Source organism: Dysidea avara, chromosome 2 (assembly GCF_963678975.1).
Source record: "Dysidea avara chromosome 2, odDysAvar1.4, whole genome shotgun sequence".
NCBI lineage: Eukaryota > Metazoa > Porifera > Demospongiae > Dictyoceratida > Dysideidae > Dysidea > Dysidea avara.
The window spans coordinates 14,362,455-14,378,958 of record NC_089273.1 but is presented as its reverse complement, the minus strand read 5'-3'; the positions used below and the strand labels follow the sequence as shown (position 1 = coordinate 14,378,958).

Here is a 16,504-nt window from a genome sequence, read left to right as displayed (position 1 = left end):
GAAAATGTGCATATAACATACAAAGCTATCAATAAGGCATCTTTGAAATAGGCCAAGTTATGGGTCATTCATGGCTAAAACTGGCTAACATAAAAGCAAAATAAACTACCAGCACAGCAGGCCTTTACCCAACACCACGAGGCTTGAGAGCCACACACAGCCATCTACTTGCTGATCACAATGCCATTGAGGCCCCAGACTGCTTGTACTTATCACCACTGGGCCAGGAAAAACAGTCAGCAGAAGTAGACCAGTTACCCCAGGCTACGTCTGACTGTGAAATGTGATAGTGTGTTCATGTACAGTGTGGTTTTGTGTTTGTGAAAAAAATCTAACTTCCTGTAATGGACAATAAGACCCTTTTGTCAGATCGGATCACATAAATTATGTCCAAGTTTTCTATTCATCTTCAAGTAAAGATGTGAATTCAAGTTTCATGCTGCAGATATCAAATTCTTATTACTGCAGTGGCTGTCCAGTCAGCCACATGGATCTTGACCTTGCTTTGATGGAAGGTCAGGTGTCTTTCCCTTAACTCAATTTCTTCTCAATTAATTTAGTGTCTTTTCGGCTAGCATTTTAACATCTAATGCTCTAATGCTAGGGGTGGTGGAAAGGGGTACTGGTTACCCCGGAAAAAAAATCATTACAATTATCACAATGATCAAATTCAAGTTACATACAACTTAGTGAATTGTTTTATCAGTTAGAATTTGTCAGTAAGCTTTTACTTTTTAGCTTTCTTCTTTTTTCTTTGTGTAAAGCATGAAGTTGGTCTTTTCCTTGTCTTTCGACCCACTGTGATAGCAAAAGTACTGTAGTATAGTTAATATATGTACTCTAATGAATTATATGCATGAAACACTCACCATAAATAGTGACAGAATGGCTAATAGACTCAGCATCGCTGGTCACCATACACGTGTAATCTCCTCCATCTGCTGTCGTTATGTTGGAGATGACAAGGGTGCTGGTGTTAGTAGTCACTTCGTGTGAGAATTGATTGGCCCCATTCCTGCTCCAACAGTATTCCAGGTCTGGTCCATCATCTGATGAGCACTGAAACTCTGACTGATCTCCAATATTGTATCTGCTTTTCCCCATGATTGATACATTGAATGGAGCAACTATTGAATAGGATACACAGCACCAGTAAGTTCTCTAGTGTACATAAAACTTGATGTAGATACTATAAGCCTACAGTATTATTCTCTTTTGCTAAAGTCCAAGTTTACAATAACTTTTTACGTAATAATCACATGCAGCATCATACTAAGAAATCCCACGACATACACTATAATCATTTTATCATCCCCGTCACAGATCCATATACAAAGTCAATTACTTTAAGTAGATATTCAGATGTGCATGAAACACTCACCATAAACAGTGACAGAATGGCTAATAGACTCAGCATCGTTGGTCACCATACATGTGTAATCTCCTCCATCTGCTGTCGTTATGTTGGGGATGACAAGGATGATGGTGTTAGTAGTCACTTCGTGTGAGAATTGAATGGCCCCATTCCTGCTCCAACAGTATTTCCAGGTCTGGTCCACCATCTGATGAGCACTGTTACTCTAACTGATCTCTAATATTGTATCTGCTTTTCCCCGTGATTGATACATTGAATGTAGCAACTATTGAATAGGATACACAGCACCAGTAAGTTCTCTAGTAATTACTACCTACATACTGTGGCTATTTTGACACTAGACTATTATTTAATTGAACAAGTTTACATCATTTTACCGTAAAAGCAGTAGTTTGTATTATCAAGACACACGGTAGTGTGTCGTGCGGCCCAAGAAGCCGGCGCGTAACACCCGTGAGTATATTGACAGGAAGAAAGAAAACGCAATTTTCGCACCTCCGTAGCTCTGTGCTTCCTTGATGAAACAAGACGATTTTTGCTGTGAACATTCCCTCCAACTGCAGCACTTCACATTCCAAATTTGAGCGAAATCGCTTCGCGCGTTCCCGAGATATGCGACTTCAAAAATTGGCTCAGTTTCTTCGTTTTTTTTTTCTTCTTATTTTTCTTTTTCTTGTCGCACACTTCCAAAAACTGCTATAAAACTCGAACGCCATATCCGATTGCCTTGATATTTGGCACACAGAAGGGGGATATAAAGGCGTATCTCGGTACCAACTTTGGCTGGAATACGATAAACAGGCAAAGAGTTATGAGCGATTATTCACGAAAAATAACACCAATATGTTGTCACGCCTACAGGGTAAACCGCGTATGGGAAGAAGCTGAAAATCGGTGGGTGAATAGGTTAACTATTGAACCTCAAACCTTTTGTGGTTTGAAAGAAATCGAGCTAAAAACCAGGAAGATACAACGAAAAAACCAACAGTGTGTAACAATTACGCAATCGAGATCAGCTAATAAAAAAAACGACTGCTTGCCACGCCTACCAGATAAACCGCTTAGGGCAATGCTTTGAAAATCGTTGTACAGATGGAGTAATCATCTTAGAAAGGCTCATCAATGGTGTGGAAGAATCTGACTTAAAGCCACGGAGTTATAACACGAAATCCAATTTGGTGCGGCAAGTGCGAGATCGAGATACTCTAATAGAGCAGTCATCCTAATAGAGCAGTCATCCTAATAGAGCAGTCACCCTGAAGAGAATTCAAGAGATCAGCTAGAAATAAGAAACCTGTATAGAGATCAGCTACACACAAGTCACTCTGTAGAGAGATCAGCTAGAAGAAGTTACCTTGTAGGGAGTTCATGCAACTATGGAAAGAGATAGTTCAGCTAGAAAAAATCACCTTGTAGAGTTCAGCTACAAAGAAACCACCATGTAGAGAGTTCAGCTACAAACAAATCGCCCTGTGGAGAGATCAATAGAAGAAGTTACCTTGCAGAGAGTTCAGCTACAAAGAAACCATCATGTAGAGAGTTCAGCTACAAACAGATCTCCCTGTAGAGAGATTAGCTAGAAGAAGTTACCTTGTAGAGAGTTCAGCTACAAAGAAACCATCATGTAGAGAGTTCAGCTACAAGCAAATCTCCCTGTAGAGAGATCAGCTAGAAGAAGTTACCTTGTAGAGAGTTCAGCTTCAAACAAATCACACTCTAGAAAGATCAGCTAGAAGAGGTCACCTTGTAGAGAGTTCAGTTACAAAAAAACCACCATGTAGAGAGCTCAGCTACAAACTAGTGACCTTGTAGAGACATCAGCTAGAAGAAGGTACCTTGTAGAGAGTTCAGCTACAAAGAAACCATTCTTTAAAGAGCTCAGCTGCAAACAAATCACCTGTAAAGAATTCAGCTACAAATAAATCACCCTGTAGAAAGATGAGCTAGAAAAAGTTACCTTGTAGAGAGTTCAGTTACAAAGAAACCACCATGTAGAGAATTCAGCTACAAACTAGTGACCCTGTAAAGACATCAGCTAGAAGAAGTTACCTTGAGAGAGTTCAGCTACAAAGAAATCATTATTTAAAGAGCTCAGCTGCAAACAAATCACCTATACAGAATTCAGCTACAAACAAATCACCATGTAGAGAGATCAGCTAGAAGAAGTTAACTTGTAGAGAGTTCAGCTACAAAGAAACCATCATTTAGAGAGTTCAGCTTCAAACAAATCACCTGTAGAGAGTTCAGCTACAAACAAATCTCCCTGTAGAGAGATCAGCTAGAAGAAGTTACCTTGTAGATCGTTCAGCTACAAACAAATCACCCTATAGAGAGATTAGCTAGAAGAAGTTACCTTGTAGATCGTTCAGCTACAAACAAATCACCCTGTAGAGAGATCAGCTAGAAGAAGTTACCTTGTAGAGAGTTCAGCTACAAAGAAACCACCATGTAGAGAGTTCAGCTGCAAAGAAATCACCCTGTATAAAATTCTGCCATGAACAAATTGCCCTGTAGAAAGATCAGTTAGAAGAAGTTACCTTGTAGAGAGTTCAGCTACAAAGAAACCATTCTGTAAAGAGCTCAGCTGCAAACAAATCACCTGTACAGAATTCAGCTACAAACAAATCACCCTGTAGAGAGATCAGCTAGAAAAAGTTACCTTGTAGATAGTTCAGCTACAAACAAATCTCCCTGTAGAGAGATCAGCTAGAAGAAATTACCTTTTAGAGAGTTCAGCTACAAAGAAACCATTCTGTAAAGAGCTCAGCTGCAAACAAATCACCTGTACAGAATTCAGCTACAAACAAATCACCCTGTAGAGAGATCAGCTAGAAGATATTACCTTGTAGATAGTTCAGCTACAAACAAATCACCCTGTAGAAAGATCAGTTAGAAGAAGTTACCTTGTAGATGGTTCAGCTACAAACAAATCTCCCTGTAGAGAGATCAGCTGCAAACAAATCACCTGTACAGAATTCAGCTACAAACAAATCACCCTGTAGAGAGATCAGCTAGAAGAAATTACCTTGTAGATAGTTCAGCTACAAACAAATCTCCCTGTAGAGAGATCAGCTAGAAGAAATTGCCTTGTAGAGAGTTCAGCTACAAAGAAACCATCATGTGGAGAGTTCAGCTGCAAAGAAATCACCACTGCCCAAATTTCAAGGCAATAGCGCTTTCCAATCTGAAGTTATCAATTGTCAAAGTTGGCAAATTGGATGTGTATGGAAGGCCCCTTTTTGCAAATCCGGTCACATATGTATTATATATATAATTTGTACATTTACTGATAAAATATTTAAAGTACATCTACTTCATCTTTTCTTCTTCCTGTAGTAAAGAAAAAAACATAGGTTAAAAAAGTCCCATAGCTGGCCATAGGCCGGCTTTGGGGTATACAAATACAAAAAGAAATGAAATCTAATCCAAAACAGCCAAGCTGTAAAAAAAGTGTGCGGCCCTCAGAAAGGCTATGGTGAAAAAAGATGTGAAATCCAAGGTGGCGGCCAAGAAATGGCTGTGATGGTAGGTTAATGGTAAAAATTTTAATCACGACAATTCAGGTGAATTTTTGTGCCGCTTCACAAAATTTACCTGAATTGTCATTATTAAAATTTTTACCATTAACCTACTATCACAGCCATTTCTTGGCCGCCACCTTGGATTTCACATCTTTTTTCACCATAGCCTTTCTGAGGGCCGCACACTTTTTTTACAGCTTGGCTGTTTTGGATTAGATATATATATGTGTGTGTGTGTTTATATAATACAGTGGAACCTGTCTATAATGGTCACCTTGGGACCAGATATATCTGGCCTTTATATACAGGTGGCTGTTATAGAGAAAACCTGTATAAGGTGGTCAGCAGCATTTTAGTGGCTATGGCCGTTATAAATGAGTGATTATTATTAAGAGGCTCGCGCCAACCGCAATGCAGTAATATTTTAGTACAGAAAGGACAAGGTGAACTTGTTATGAATGTTGGTTATAGCTATTGAATACGTTTAAGCAATGAAGCCTGATAGATTATATATAGTATTCATTGAAAGGTAGGAAGCGTGATAATTGTGCATTAATTAAAACGGTGCCGTGGTGCCAGACAGTTGGCTTAACAAGCCACCATAAAAGGTAGCGACCGCTATATGAAGGAGAAAGTTATGTATACAGTGATTCATAGGCGAATTCTTGGTTGGCCGTTATACGCGTTAGACAGGTGACCGCTTAATGCAGACAACAATGCATACATTTGTATGGGAAAATATTTGGGACCTTTTGTCCATGGCCGTTATGTAGAGGTGACCGCTTAATCCAGGTGACCGTAACACAGGTTCCACTGTATATAGTGCTGTATGAAAATCTGCACCTTTTAATTCAACGAAATACTCAACTTAAAATAGTAGTATCAAATGCCAGTTACTTATTATTGAGTATTTATTTACTGTTTTTACCAGTTGTTCCAGGAATATCACTCAAATCATCTCTTTCTTCTGGGTTATCTTCCTTTGATGGATCTTCACCCGTAGCTATTAAAGTTCACAACATTAATATACCAACAAAGGCTGAATTACAGCAAGCATAATGTTGACTAATGTTAAAATGCATTGTATCAACCTGGCAAAATAGGTGTGCTCATATGCCCTGCTCTTGCAGCTGCGGTCATAATTATATCCCCGTTACACATACTCAATTGGATGACTGCACTTTATAGGCTCTGGATTTTGAACTTATTCAAGCACATTATTGCACTTAGCATAGACCAGATGTCTTCGCTGTAAAGCCTAAATAAAATAAAAATAAATGGTGTAAAACACCATGGTGTAAAAGGTGTTTTCAATACAAAATTACTTAATGCATACTGCTCGTAACTTGAAAAATTACGGTAGGTACAGTATTATTGTTCAATAATTCCATCTATAAAAAGAGTGATCAGTTTTGCCCAGGAAAGTTGATGCAGCAATAATTTTTTTTGTTTGTTTGGATCCTACCTCATTTAAAATTTAATATATATATTTTAGACACACTGGTATAGTATGCTTTAGTTTATATTAGCTAGCTATGGTAGACAGATTATAGCTTCAAGCTGAGCTCTCTGTGTTAGTGATTACATATGCAAATATGGTTCCTATACTACATGATTTTGCAGCTGCTAAATACAGCCAGCAATACATTCATCAAAATAAATACATTCCTTACCCTTCTCTAGTAAGCTCAGTGTAGTATTACTGAATGCAGACTTGTATATTTGTATACATCGTACATACACCAATCCATCACACTCCCTTGGTGGAATATATTGAAGATTTGAATTGGGGGCTAGAAATGTCTGCAAGCCCCATTTAGAAGAATTGGCATAAATAACAGACACTTAGGTTAATACATTGATGGAACTAGACCCAATGCCATGTTCTAACAACAACTTGTTGAACCGATTTGGCAGCAATGAAACTACTGGCATGGTGGTGAGATCGCACTTCACAAATCTATCTGTCCTTACGAACGTCAGGATCTATTAAAATATAACAAAATGTTAAGTTTGGTCTAATGTACTGTACCTTACCATCGACATGGACAGCTTAGGAAGAAGCTCTTTAATCAGACGTTCAAATTCTTTCTTTTTCTCAGCTTCATCTAAATTCCCTTGATTGACAATAATGTCAGGCACCATATATGGGCTTTTAAAATATGACCAAATGGATGTTTCTTCATCGTCCAGATCAATGGCATTTAGAAACTACATAAAAGTTCATGCAAAATGTTTCATACCTAAGTGTTATAAAACTTTTATTACAGTATATATACCCCCTGTACTTACTAAGCAAATTTACAATCTTGACAATGATAGATATAGAGCAATTGTATGCCTTGTAGTTATTATTATGACTCTACTCTCTCATGTCAAAATAGCATTTTATATATGTTCAATTAAGCGGGTATTCCATTTTATTTAAACATGAAACCTCTCTTCTAAAATTATGTACCATGTTAGTATTTTACTGGTTAGTCACTTGGCTATAATATGTCATAAATTTTCAAACATATAACTACAGCTATCTGATTCTTTATTATACATGCATGTATACAATATTTACAGAATCATGACCTAGTATATGAAAACAAATTTTGTGAGTTATAATTGTTTACTATGCATTAGAAACACACGCCAATGCTCTTACAGGGGCTGTATATAATGGATTTAGAAATTGAGCATAGCAAGGTTTCTACATCTTGGTTACAACAACAGCAGAATCGATTCACTCAATGTAATTAACTTTTACCAGTGCTTTTATACTATATAGGTTCTGCACTGTAACTAATAATAATAATAATACTAGTTACATAACCAAGTACTAGGACAAAAAAATTCATCAAATTATGTCATAGAGCATAAAAACAAGGACTAGGACTACACACTAACCGGTAACATAATTGATGATTGATGAATTCTCGAACTTATAATAATTACGTTTATCCACACACTTTAATAAGAAGACTAATTTCCATATAACGCCTATCATCGTAAATAAGTAGCACTTGAGTTTACTCTACCCATTGTATATCAGGAGATAACCAATCCACTTCCTTGTACTTTTTTGGTAGTTTCATATGCTATTTTGTGCGTGGTTAGTAGCGCTTTTGCACAAATGTGATAGCTAGCTAAGCTCCTACTGACCTCTGCCATATAGCCTTAGTGCTGATACATTAATTCTCTTCCAGTGTCTTTGCAGTGAATAAGTGAATTAGTTCGATAGTAGTTGATACTATACTATGTACTAAACCAACAATTAAAAGTTGTGCAACTACAAATAACCCACAATCACTAAATACATCTCTATACAACAGCCATGATCACAGAATAAGCATATGGTCAAGCTACAGGTATGTGTAAGAATCTACTTTATGCATTATATAAACATGTTAGCTAAAGTATATTCGTATATGGCTATTTATTGAGTAACCAATACTATATAACCGTCTATAACATGATACTTTAATGGCTCAAGCATACAGTATCTAAACAGTACTTGGTTATGTTTGTCGTGGTCCTAGTAATAATAATAATAATTCATCCTCTATTCTACATCATCTTTATTGAGACACTATTTGAATATTTGACTTGACTTCGGTTTTGTGTTTGTATTTTGTGTTAACCTGTGCATACTCTTGGTTAGAGTTAGGTTTTTGTACCAGCATTACTGTACGTACTGTATATTTTGCTGAGATGAATTACATAATAGTAATAATAATAGCAAGCACAGTTACAATATGAACAGAATCCGCTATGATACAAGGACAGCAGAGCAGGTCAATAAGTGAGGGGGTCAACTTGGGTGGTAAAAATTTTAAAAGCACAGAAAAAAATCACGAATGTTATGTATCAAGAGTTCATAATACAATTATGTACTCTTGATGTAATTTTGAGGCTCTGGGGGCATAGCTACTTGTAGTTTCAAAGATACATAAAATATGACTATTCTATTAGAATAGGTGACTGTTCTATTAGAGTATATTGACATTTTGTTACAAACATTGGCAGGGGGGACCTATGCTATGACATCTAGCCTAACTAGATTTTAATCACAATTTGAATACTTTTATTAAATTAGTAGTGAGTTGGAATGGATGTGTGAAATGTGTGCCTGTTTGTTGTAGATAGATAAACAGTATAGTTAAAAAACAGACTTGTTTACATATATAAAAGTACAATGTAATAATAGACCATATGATGTAAAGATCCGCTGTCTGGTAGCAGCTGAAAGTATCTCCTTCAGCTTATTAAGGATAACATCAAGAGATCTCACATTTTCCACAATTGTATTGCCAATCTTAATAATAGTGCCAATTCCCTGCTTGCACTTTTCATGGCTACTGAAAAATTTTAATAACGTCAATTCAGGTGAATTTTGTGCCACTTGGTCTTGGCACCAAATTCACCTGAATTGTCGTTATTAAAATTTTTACGATTAACCTACCATCACAGCCATTTCTTGGCCGCCACCTTGGATTTCACATCTTTTTTCACCATGGCCTTATTGGGGACTGCACCTTTTTTTACAGCTTGGCTGTTTTTGATTAGATTGTATACTACATCAGATATGTAGTTATACACTTAGAATGGCATGTGACAGCAATCTGGGTAATACAGAACAGTTCTTGGGCAACAAGGTACTAAACTGCTAGAAGAAAGTGTTCTTCAATGAATGCAATAGGCAGAAGATTATGGATTTCAGGGTTACTATGTCAGTTAAATTGGTTAATTCATACATGTTTTCTATAGATGTAATCAAGTTGTAGATGGTCCTCAGTACTAGTTGCCTTAGCTCTTGCTATATAAGAAAATTAATATAGCACTTATATATAGCCATATACCATAACTTAAAATACATTATCATAAGAACTTCCCTCAGATAATAGCTATGGCATGCATTTGAATATGTTGACACAAGTGTTGACAACACACATTTGAAGCAGAAACTACATTATATAGACAAAGTAGTTATCATAAACCACTGTACAACTGTAGTGGTTCAAAATAGAGATTGCCTATGCTTTTTTCCCAAAATCCTAATAGAACACTCAACTAAACACCACCTTAGAAATCTAAAAAAGAAGCCTTAGAAGTTAATTCGGAAGAAGTTTAGGCCCACTAGCAAAGATGAAGTCAAAAGGACCTGATAATAGTTTATTTTAAAAAAAACTGAAATCTGCCATTTTGTTCATCTTATAGTTATTATTTCACAGGGCTAGAGAAAAATGTGAGTACTTTTTGGCAATAAACATTACATAACTTTCCTTCCTATGTCTTTCTTCACATCCATGACCTAAGTATTTTAAATGTATATTGTAACACTAACATTCATTTTCAAGCAAATTTGCTTCTTATAGGTTCGTTTTGCCATTGATCTTATGGACTCTTGCTGATAGTATATATTAGTAAACTACTTAACATCTAATGTACATGATGACTGACTTGATATACATGTTTAGTACTGTGTAATATCAAGCACCACCACCACTTCTTATTATCATAAAACATGGGAATAGAGATCATTGAAAAGGTAAAGAAACAAGAATCAAACAAGCCAGTATGTTTCCACATGTTTATACTGCAGATCACTCTGGATGGGATCGCTTCAATGTGATCCAGATTGATTTTGTAGCCACGTCTATACTATGAAGGCTGAGCCTGTTCCAATCTGTAAAAAACTTTAAGCCAAGAACAACACAAGCTTAGGGCTCAAAGCAAACATGTACTTGTGCGAATCAATAGTTAACTAACTACATGGAGTTGAGAGTAGTCGCCAATGCCAAGGCCAACACTTAAGACTTTACCGTGCCTAATAACCTGACGAAATAGAAAGCACAAATCCTTCTTAACTCAATCAACAACCTTTACTTCGATGAAAATTATGATTGTAAGGCTGGTTTTCTGTATTGTCACCTAAATACTTCACTGTTGCTTCATTTCATCATTACAGTCATCATTTTAGCTGTAACTGTCCGTATCCCAAACTGCAAGGTCACAGCTGTTCACATGCACATGAGAGTTGCACCACCTCAGGTAGGTAGCCCCATTCGAATTTGGATGGCTCAATTCGGCATGTGTTTACACTGAAGCATTAATTGCCCTGGGTCGAATTACACCACAATAGCTCAAATTCTGCATCTACTGAAAACGGGCTGTTAAACACACAGAGATCTCTATTTGTACTCAATGGATATGGCAGAGACTAATAAAGGAAGTTTCTTCATAAATCAGGGGCAGATAAGTACTGAAAATGCTTCTGTATAAATGTTTATTTGAGTCCAAATTAATAGAGATCCGTGTGTTTAATATGCTGGCTTATTTGACCCTTGTTTCTTTACTTTTTCCAGCAATCTCTATTCCCATGTTTAAATTATTTTACACTAATTTTAATAGGAAATAGTGTTAATGAGAGAAGCCAAATACATAATAGCATTGAAGAATGATTCAACATGCAAGGTCAGTAAATTGTGAATCCATATAAACTCCAAGTGAACACAAACCCATAGTAGCTAAACTCAGATAGTAGTTGTTTTCGCATACAGTAATAGGCTCATTGGTTTAATTACTGAAAGTGATATTACGTAGCTGCAACTATTAACTGGCAAATTGCTGGCTTTGACACAAGTTATAATTATTTTTCTCTCATTTTGCATCTATAATTATACATTTTGCATATACACTGTAGCACTCACAGTGATGCTTTTACCCTTACATACACATAATTATTTAGAAGTAAAACATCATAACCCTACAACAGTCTTGTTCATCAGATCCATCAATTACAGTCTCTCCGACCATTACAGACTGAAGAATAAGACACACATCGAGTTCCATTGTCACAATGAAACCCATGACCATCTCTGCAATCAAGGTACACTGGCCCTACATATTAAATGACACAAGATTTGTACCATTTATGGAAAGATCTGCTAGTACATACATAATTTTAAATACTGTATACTATTGTATTTATGCCAATCACTATTACTATAGCTAATCACACACATTAGAGTGTAATTAGGGAATAATTGTACAAGTAATAGTGAAAATGTACGAAGCGAAGCTGAGTGCAATTACAATTATTCCTAATTGCATGTGATTGCCTACTGATCGCATAGTGACACCCTTCATGCTTTTTAGTGCACATGAAGCAGGTTCTGTGTGGCCATTAACCTCTTTAGGCTTCTCGATCTGATTGTTCACTCATACTATTACTATTGTTGCACTTAAAAAGCTTCTGTCATCAGTTTTTTATTGGCTGTTTGTAATCACTTTCTTCAGTTTCAATGGCTGTTTACAGTGCAATTACAGAAGAAAAACATGTGTTTTGGGATTAATTGCACTCCTACACGTACTATCGGAACAAACATGTGACGAACTAAATCACAATGTGGTACTATGGTAGTGCTGTATAACATGGGTGTTAAAGATTTGGGCATTTCCTCACAAAACATCACTGATAGTAGTATTGTTTAGGCATTAATAGCAACCCAAAACACCTCCAATGGAATTTTGTTGTATACAGAGTCTATAGTTAAAATCTGACATAATTTTTGGATCCTTATTTTAAGCAACTCTATAATCAGTGGCTGAGGAAGTAGTTTAAACGAAGGAAGCTGACCAGAGTGTTGAATCCATGGCAGCAGAATGTCTGGGGGATGTAGCCCCCCAGAAGCTGTAGATGATTTTACTATGTCTCAAAGCTACCAGCAATAATATAGATGCAATTTGCAGCATTTAACAAAAACACTAACTCTTTAGCCATTAGTCCACATTGCTATGTCTCACTGCCTAAATTTGGTCATTACATGTGACATCATCTAAGTGTTTAATGATTGCATGGAAGTGATAAACTAACTTGCTTATATAACTAGGCACAGAAAAAGGCTGGAAGAGCTGAAAACTTATGGGAAGAGGGCTTTAACCCTTTGAGTTCTTAAGATAGTGATCAATAACATATCAAAATACTCTAATAGAGCATTCAGCTAAAACTCTAATAATACAGTCAAGTTTGTGTACATTTGTAATAATGAATAATGAGCCATCCTTCCACATTGGTTAAGGTAAACTTCCTGATCTGCAACATAAAATTTTTAAAATGTCCTTATAAGTACCTTAAATTGGCTATTTGCAGTCAATAAGTAGCTTAATGGAAAAGATAATTGTGGTGATGGCAGTGATGAAGAGAACTGTGTTTAGTAACAACAGCAAATTACTTCGAATGTTATACGGGTTGTAGTGATATAGGCAGTGGAAGAGGGCAGCCCAACAGAATAAGATCGCAAAAATTATAACAGTGAAGAAGTGTTATACTCTAATAAAACATTCAAAAACTATAATAGAACAGTCAAACACTTCGCAAAAATGCCTTCTGAAGAGTTGTCTAGAAGGTTGTAGGAGTAGAACCATTTTGGGTAGTTGCATCCTCTTCCGCTGTACCAACAGATCCCAAGCATGAAAGCATTGTTTTTTTTTATTTTGTACTGCTTTTTAAATGCTGCATAAGTTTTTACACACATAGGATGGGTGAATACAGCGTCTATTCACTTTGCATCTGAAGTAACCTGATTGCGGACACCTTCTTTGCAAACCTACAGTATAACCACAAACCATCTTGAGAGTGTACACATGGGAGGACTCAAATAACATAAAATATATCAGACATTATAATACCCATGCTATTTTCACTGATCATAGCCTTTATTCATAGGGCTTACACAGTCTAGCATGGATTATAGTATTCAAGTACTCTCTATTGGTAATGATAGAATAAATACTGGCTACATACCTATGAGAACTGTAACTGTTTACATCATACATGTATCAAACATAGAGTCCTTCTGTATCTATAGTTGTATAGCTGCTGCATGTACATGCATAATTATACAGTGTATACTTAGTACCCTGTACCTAACTTAAATAATCATTATTATAATTATTGATCACAACTTTGTACAGCATACAATTTTTTTTCTCAGGATAATCTCTAACAGTAGTTTATATACACCCAGCTAAACTGCATTACCGACATTCATTTCTTGTATTCATTTACACATTTTTAGTGGAAGTTTGGGCCTAGGCATAATATATACCTAGTTACGTCTGTACAATATAGTCTGAGGTAACATAATGATGTTCATGAGCATATTCACTACCACATACCACCACAACTTTTCTCCGCTATCTTTGTTGCCTAACCTTAATTTTAGTACATTACCGGATATGAACATATCAAACTACTTGTCAATAAAACCATACATTAAAATATTCATACAAGGTAATCAACTCAACAAAGCATTACCTTTTAAACATAAAAGGCATACTTTGCTATACAGATATCATATTTAGTTAATTAGAATCCTTGATGAGTTTATGCAGTGACAGAGGGAAATGGGCAGAAAAGAACCTTGTATTGCCTAATTCCATGCATATTCTACAGTACAGTAAAACTGTATGATTATTAGGGATCATGAAGGTTTGCACATTGACACAAAAATATTGGCCAGAAGACAGCCTAATAGCATCTTTCCATTGCCTTGGCAGTACAGACAAGCCCAAAAGTACCCACAGTCTGACCCAAAATTCTTGCTGTAACCCAATAGTCACTGGAGTTTTCTACTGTAAGTTCCTCAAATACTAATGCCAAAAAGTATACCTTGGCGACGGCTGAGATTTCAGGCTTGATATTTTTGCTACTATAGACAATAGTGCTTCAGCCCAAAAGGTGTTCTTTGGCAAACTACAGTACATACCAAACTTACTCCTTTGTGTCCTATTACTTTTCGCTTACAGCGCAAGGATGTTGGTTTGCATTAGTGCACTTACGTGTTTGTGTCAATGTTACAGACACAAAACTTTTTTTTGTCTAAATATGTGCCCCAACTAACGATTACTGAAAATAAACTGCCCATTATGCTTCTTTGTTAACTATGTTCATCCCGTTACATAGGAACAGTATGAAAAGTGCCTTTGCAATCAATCCACAAAGCATCACCTGTTCTGCTTGTTGTTATTAAATGTTATAATTTGCCATAATTGGTGATACAAACTGAACATGGGAATTAATGTATTAATTTACCATTGCATTGATTGCTGTTGCTAATATTCATTCAGTTTGTGTCAATGTTACAGACACAAAACTTACTATTCATTTCATTCACTATACGGTTTAACTGCCAATGTGTTCTGCACAAACACACTGCAGCAAATTCACTTTTGATCAAACTTCTATACTCATGCAGACTTGTATTTGTGTTTTTGTATTGTACAGGCTTTGCAGAATCCAAGTACCTAATCATCATGTTTATAACAGGAATATACATGATATTGTACATGATCATCTTCAATATTTACAGAGCCTTGCCACAACTTTAAGCAGTCATAGCCTGCACACACTGCAACACGGACTAGCCCAACTGGTGATGCCTGATCTCTTTATCATTCCTTCCACCTACCTTGACTTACAACATTTATTTAGATAATAATTGAATCTATACCATATCCCCAACTTAACATCCCTGCCTCAAATGACTACACTCAAAACAAAGTAGCCAACACGGTCACCACAGAATTATTCTTCTAGTACAAAGGTCAATTGTTATCATTTCAGTGCACATCAGAAATTTAGTGAGTGCATTCAGCTCACATGTGTACGAAGTGACTACAGTAATCATCCATCATCAAAGTGAAGCAATAGAAAGCAAATGACCGCCACTAGGGCTGAATGCCCATTGTAGTGGAAAGCTTATGACAGTTCCTAATGTGTGTGGCTGTACCCTATTGCACAGTGCAATGATCATGTGCAACCACAAATGCATTTCAGTAATATCTAGTTTTAGAGCCCCCCAGGGAGCCCTTAGCCTGGGGCCCTACTGAGGCAACTTCCTACCCTTATAAGGCAGGTCAGCCCTGGGTATACTGAGCTAGTTAACTGTGACCAGCCTGGTCTTATGAATAGAGGTTTTACTGGCATAGCTACAGCTAGAAGCCCGAATCATGCAGTTCAGTGGCGCAACTTGGTCATATAGCCTTATAGCTAGCTAATAATGTGGCCTATTGGAACTGTTGTAGAGCTCTCCAAGATAATATCCCTTGGGAAGGTCGGAGACAAGGATGCCCCCTAATGTAGGGGGGTGTGTAACCAGAAATGGCCCGTGGGGGAACATTACAGCAAGAGACCTGGCCAGCCAGCCCGATGGTCAGTGATGCTGTGCTTGCAACAAGGTAGCTAGGCTGGTAAGTACTCTTCACTGATTAACAAACAACTAACAGTGTAGCCTGTCAGCGGCCGGGCCATGTAAACATTTAAGTCACAAAGAAACTTACAGAAAGTGTTTTCGTACGTTGCACTAGCGAAAACGCTCACAAAAGCGGAAAAAAGAACGAACGACAACACAGGTTGACAATCCATTACCTGCGAACTGAACTGATAGTCTAAAGTTTAAGTTTTCTCCAATTAAATCCCCGTAATGGGACGTTATTGTTATTATCTACTTTACCAGTTAGGCACTGGAGGGTGTACACAGAAGGCAGAGCCTGTTCGAGGTGTTTACCCATAGCCTAGGAGCCTAAGCGAAAATCTTTGAGCTAAATATCCTAAAGT

At 36.8% G+C, this 16,504-nt stretch overlaps 1 long non-coding RNA gene across 1 annotated transcript; it reads right to left on the bottom strand.

Moving 5' to 3' along the window:
• Nucleotides 1–685: 685 nt before the first annotated feature.
• On the bottom strand, nt 686–5,938 carry LOC136246673 (uncharacterized). Its single transcript, XR_010696729.1, has 4 exons — nt 5,825–5,938; nt 1,346–1,640; nt 870–1,127; nt 686–815 (listed from the first exon to the last, which is right to left on the bottom strand). It is a non-coding gene; the product is annotated as an uncharacterized lncRNA (long non-coding RNA).
• Between the last annotated feature and the right edge of the window lie 10,566 nt (nt 5,939–16,504).